Source organism: Bos indicus x Bos taurus, chromosome 24 (assembly GCF_003369695.1).
Source record: "Bos indicus x Bos taurus breed Angus x Brahman F1 hybrid chromosome 24, Bos_hybrid_MaternalHap_v2.0, whole genome shotgun sequence".
Lineage (NCBI taxonomy): Eukaryota > Metazoa > Chordata > Mammalia > Artiodactyla > Bovidae > Bos > Bos indicus x Bos taurus.
The window spans coordinates 50983452-50989451 of record NC_040099.1 but is presented as its reverse complement, the minus strand read 5'-3'; the positions used below and the strand labels follow the sequence as shown (position 1 = coordinate 50989451).

At 41.3% G+C, this 6000-nt stretch overlaps 1 pseudogene; it reads left to right on the top strand.

Moving 5' to 3' along the window:
- Positions 1 to 266: 266 nt before the first annotated feature.
- LOC113882819 overlaps positions 267 to 6000 on the top strand; it is a 152041-nt pseudogene continuing 146307 nt past the window's right edge.

The following is a 6000-nucleotide window of genomic DNA, read 5'->3' as shown; positions in this document are numbered from 1 at the left end:
TGATGCATCATTAGTATTCATGGAGAACTTAAGTTTGTTAATAGAAGACATCTTCAACTAACGTAAAATACCTCGGATGCTAAATATTAAGGTCAGTTAATCTAGGTCTTGATTATCCACTAAAATGGTACCTCCAGAAATAGGTGACCCCCACTTTTGAACTCTCCCAAGACACTGCTTTTTTGATGTTTATATTTCTGTTGGCTGTGTCGGGCCTCAGTTGTGGCATGTGGGGTCTTTCGTTGTGGCCCACGAACTCTCTAGTCATGACGTGCAATCTTAGTAGGTATGGCGAGCAGGCTCGGTAATTGCAGCTCCCAGGCTCTAGAGCACAGGCTCGATAATTGTGGCGCATGGGCTTATTTGCTCTGCAGCGTGTGGGATCTTAGCTCTCCGACCAGGGATGGAAACCATGTCCCTTGCACTACAGGGCAGATTGCAAGAACTTCCCTGGCAGATACCACCAGGAAGTCCCCAGGATTCTTTAGCCGCAGCAGTCATTCCCATATCTAAATACTTGGCACGGAATATGTTAAAGCATACCACAGGGTGCCCCACAGGCAGCGAGGAGGGCCAGGGATGCATTCGGGCCTCAGATATGAATGGAGTCAGAAATGCAAATGCTGCCAGGTGTCACAAATGGCTCATCTCTTCACATGGGTTTCCTTCTCTTATACCGTGTACCGCCTTCTTCCACATAGCAGCAGACACGACCCTCTCCAGCCACATCTCTAGATGGGGTGTGAGACCCCATGTCTCAGTTCTTAACTCTAAATTCCCAGGGAAGATCCACTGAGTCAGGTATTCATCCCAGACTGAACACTGGGGGACAGGGCCTGTATGAAGACCCCCTCCAGGAGTTTCCCCAGAAAAAGGACTGGAAGGAGCATTTCCCAGGCTGTCCTGCCCCTAGACTACAAAACCACAGCTATCAAAACCGTCCCTAGATGTATTTGGTCTATTTGGTGAGGCAGTACATAGAAACACACTGAAAATAATGAAATACAGGAGCTAGCCGAGCGTGACACATGACGTCTTATCAAGGTGTCGTAGAAACCTTGAAAACATTTTGCCAGTTGAAAGGAGTCATTCACCAAAGAGTAGATCGTGTATCATTCCACTTTTAGGAACTGTCCGGAACAGGGAAATCTGCAGAGATAGGATGTAGACTAGTGGTTGTCTGGAGCTGGGGTTGGAGTGGGCTGCAGGAAATAGATTTGGGGAAAATGAGAGTCACTGCTAAAAGGCACAAGGTTTTCTGGGGGGTGATGAAAATGTCCTAAAATTATTTTTGGTAATGAATGCACAGCTCTGTGAAAATACTAAAAGCTGCTGAATTGTACATTTTATATGGGTAAATGAAATGTATATGAATTTATCTCTTTAAGCTATTTAAGAGAGAAAAAAAGATAACACAAAAAGAAAATGCTCAACCTTAAAATAATAGAATCTTTGTTTTAAAAATTGTAAAACTTCAAGTAAAATGGTAAGGTGTTAGTGCTAACAAAGAAAATAATTTAAAAATTAATATATGTTTATAAAAAAATACAGATTTATGCTGTAGGAAAGAAGGTAATTAAAATACTCATTTTAAAATGAGTGAATACTAGGGTGGTAAGTTTGAGGATGAAAACTAAATTTGAAATAAATTTTAAATCTAATCTTTCATCTATACATGTTTCTCAAAGTAACAATTAGCAAACAGCATCAATTTTTTAAATCTTTGATTTCCTACCCACATGCTCTTAACTGGTACACATTCTGATTACACTTATGAATGAGTGAAAATGAGAGTATAATTTGGAGAAAAGAGAAGAGAAAGCAACTAAGGTTAAAAAAAAAAAGAATCATACACTCTGTAAGAACTTAAAATACAAAAAGCATTAGTAACTTCACAGAAACATTGAACACCTATTTCCACTTGAAAAAAATTACAAACTGTTAGTCATTCTTTGAGGAACAGTAGCAGGACAGCTTGCCTCCTGCCAAGCTGAGAATGAAACTCCTCCACATGGTGACGTTCCCTGGTCTTTGTATTTCTCAGTTTGTAAAGCAAGTTTCCAGCCATTTCCTCTCCCATGATCCTCCTGTCAGCCAATTGACAAAGGCAGAGCAGATACTGGTTGTTGCATGGTAGAGATGAATTAATGAAGGGCGGGCAAGAGACACTGCTGCAGAGGACGAGCCGGGTGCAGGAAGAGAACATTAACGCTCCAGTTGCTAGATGGTATGAAAGATGGAAATTTCTGGGGCAAGTCTAAGGTAAAGGGATTGGGAGGTTGTGACAATGACTACCTATTTATGTCATGATTTTAACAGCCAGCATAGCCAGCATTATGCTGTTTCCTGTTGAATACCAGCCCCATTTCCATGGAATATAGATTGAAAATACTTATGGACAATGGGAGACAGGAAGAGAGGTGAGATGTATGGAGAGAGTAACATGGAAACTTACATTACCATAGATAAAATAGATAGCCAATGGGAATTTGCTGTATGTCTCAGGGAACTCAAACATGGGCTCTGTATCAACCTAGAGGGGTGGGATGGGGAGGGGGATGAGAGGAAGGTTCAAAAGGGAGAGGATATATTTATACCTATGGCTGATTCATGTTGAGGTTTGACAGAAAACAACAAAATTCTGTAAAGCAATTATCCTTCAATTAAAAAATAAATAAATTTTTTAAAAAAGAAAATATATACAGGGGACCATCCTCATCTATCTGACACCATCAAATCAGACAAGACAAAGTTATTGGAGATTCTCATCAGAGTTAATCACCCTTGTACAGAAAAAGAGCTGCCCAACTTTGAGAATCATGACTTTTGACCTAACAGACTAGCAGAAAACAGCCCAGCCTCTGGATCAGACTTCTGGGTTCAAAGCAGGGACCCATCTGTTACCAGTTGGGTCACTTCCATTTCCTCACCTATAATATAGGGATCCTATGAGCCATCTCAGAGGATTTCTCTAAGAATTAAATAAGCAAATGTATGTTAAATGTCCAAGACCTTGTAGTTGCTTAATAAACATTAGGTATTATTATTAACTACAAGGGAAAAAATCCACCAGAACTGAGGAACTTCTGGGCAGAGAGGGAAAGAAGGGGAATGATAATAATAACCCAGATGGTCTGGAGATTAAAAAGAGGCATTGGTGAATATCCAGAAAACTAGATGATTGGACATTTTCTCTAGTTCTGAGACAGGTGCTTTCTAAATGTTTACCTTCAGGTTTGTGGATGTGATGGATATGTTCTGCTTGTTACTAAGTAGAGAAAAGCATCTAACAAGACCTTAGAGGTAAGTAGCATTTCTGACATTACAGGCAAGGTGGATTGATGTGATGAACGAGCAAGATGGGATCACCTCTAACAAGTACGTGACTGCTTCTTTATGAGGCAAAATCGTTCCGAATGAAAAAATTAAAAAGTCTTTTGACAACTGTTTCAGATGATATGCCCAAATGGATAATGTTTTAAAACTTACGATGGATTATATGCCAAAAACTAAACTCTAAATTAAAACAGATTTTCTAACTGAGAGCAGAATACTGATGTTTACCAGGAGAGAAGGATTCCTTTTTTCTTTTTTTTAATGATTTATTGAGTCAGACTTTTATTTATTTATTTTATATTTTGGCCATGTGACACGTGGGATCTTAGTTCTCTGACCAGGGATCGAACCTGTGGCCTTTGCACTGGAAGCACGGAGTCTGAACCACTGAATCGCCAAAGAAGTCCCCAGCAAGGAGAGGAGGATTCTTGATGTGAGTTAGGCCTTGGCCACAAGCACAGCCTGGCAGGGCTCAGCTCGTGGGACCAGAGGAAAGCCACACACCTAACCCTTCCTTTTATAGTCCTTCCCCTCCTTTGTTGTTGCTAAAGGAGTCTAGTGGGACCAACAAGAGATAATGCAAAAAAAGAGGCTAACTGATGCCAAAATATATTTCCATCCCGGTCTTCAGGACTTGTTTTGATCATTAAAGGCTTCTTACTGCTCAGACCTACCCTGATGACCAGGAAGAGTATCTCCCCAAACTCAGGAAAACCCAAGTATTTCTTCCTGGATTTACACAAACAGGGAGAAGATGCCCCTGAAAGAATTGAAATTAAACCTAACAAGCATGAGGGTGGTGTGTCTTAAAGCACTCTCAAGAAACTCTGGGGCTGCTGTCAGAGCCTTTCTCTGTATATATCACATGTGTTATTGAAGGTCATTCCAGCTGATTAACAAACAAACCTCAAAATGAGCAACGACTCCAACACCATAAAAATGTATTTCTCTCTCACATAAAGTCCACATGGGATTTTTAATTGGACACAGCCTCTTTCATCTTGTGTTTCTATCTTTAATACATGGCTTTCAAGCTTTCCTAGCTTGTCTGTATCAAACCAAAGACATGGGAAATAACACAGAAGAGTTCTCACTAGAAATTTTCGTGGGTCAAGTCATTTCTGCTCACAGTGCCCTGGCAAACACTTGATCATCCAGACAGACATTACTACATGAGATGCAAGGCAATACAGTCTAGCTGTGGGCATGAGGAAGAAAAGGAAACAGTTTGGTGAATAACCATGTGGTGTCTGTGTATAGAAGTGAGGAGATACCCCTCGACCACGGTGAGGAGCAATGGCTGCGCTTTGCTGGAGCAGCCGTGAAGAGATACCGCACGCCAAAGGTAAGACAAACCCAAGTAAGACGGTAGGTGTTGCAAGAGGGCATCAGAGGGCAGACACACTGAAACCATACTCACAGAAAACTAGTCAATCTAATCACACTAGGACCACAGCCTTGTCTAACTCAATGAAACTGAGCCATGCCCATGGGGCAACCCAAGACGGGCAGGTCATGGTGGAGAGATTTGACAGAATGTGGTCCACTGGAGAAGGGAATGGCAAACCACTTCAGTATTCCTGCCTTGAGAACCCCATGAACAGTATGAAAAGGCAAAATGATAGGATACTGAAAGAGAAACTCCCCAGGTCAGTAGGTGCCCAATATGCTACTGGAGATCAGTGGAGAAATAACTCCAGAAAGAATGAAGGGATGGAGCCAAAGCAAAAACAATACCCAGCTGTGGATGTGACTGGTGATAGAAGCAAGGTCTGATGCTGTAAAGAGCAATATTGCATAGGAACCTGGAATGTCAGGTCCATAAATCAAGGAAAATTGGAAGTGGTCAAACAAGAGATGGCAAGAGTGAATGTCGACATTCTAGGAATCAGCGAACTAAAATGGACTGGGTGAATTTAACTCAGATGACCATTATATCTACTACTGCAGGCAGGAATCCCTCAGAAGAAATGGAGTAGCCATTATGGTCAACAAAGAGTCCGAAATGCAGTACTTGGATGCAATCTCAAAAACGACAGGATGATCTCTGTTCATTTCCAAGGCAAACCATTCAATATCACAGTAATCCAAGTCTATGCCCCAACCAGTAACGCTGAAGAAGCTGAAGTTGAACGGTTCTATGAAGACCTACAAGACCTTTTAGAATGAACACCCAACAAAGATATCCTTTTCATTATAGGGGACTGGAATGCAAAAGTAGGAAGTCAAGAAACACCTGGAATAACAGGCAAATTTGGCCTTGGAATATGGAATGAAGCAGGGCAAAGACTAATAGGGTTTTGCCAAGAAAATGCACTGGTCATAGCAAACACCCTCTTCCAACAACACAAGAGAAGACTCTACACATGGACATCACCAGATGGTCAACACCAAAATCAGATTGATTATATTCTTTGCAGCCAAAGATGGAGAAGCTCTATACAGTCAACAAAAACAAGACCAGGAGCTGACTGTGGCCAGATCTAAAGCCTTCCTCAGCAATCAATGCAAAGAAATAGAGGAAAACAACAGAATGGGAAAGACTAGAGAACTCTTCAAGAAAATTAGAGATACCAAGGGAACATTTCATGCAAAGATGGGCTCGATAAAGGACAGAAATGCTATGGCCCTAACAGAAGCAGAAGATATCAAGAAGAGGTGGCA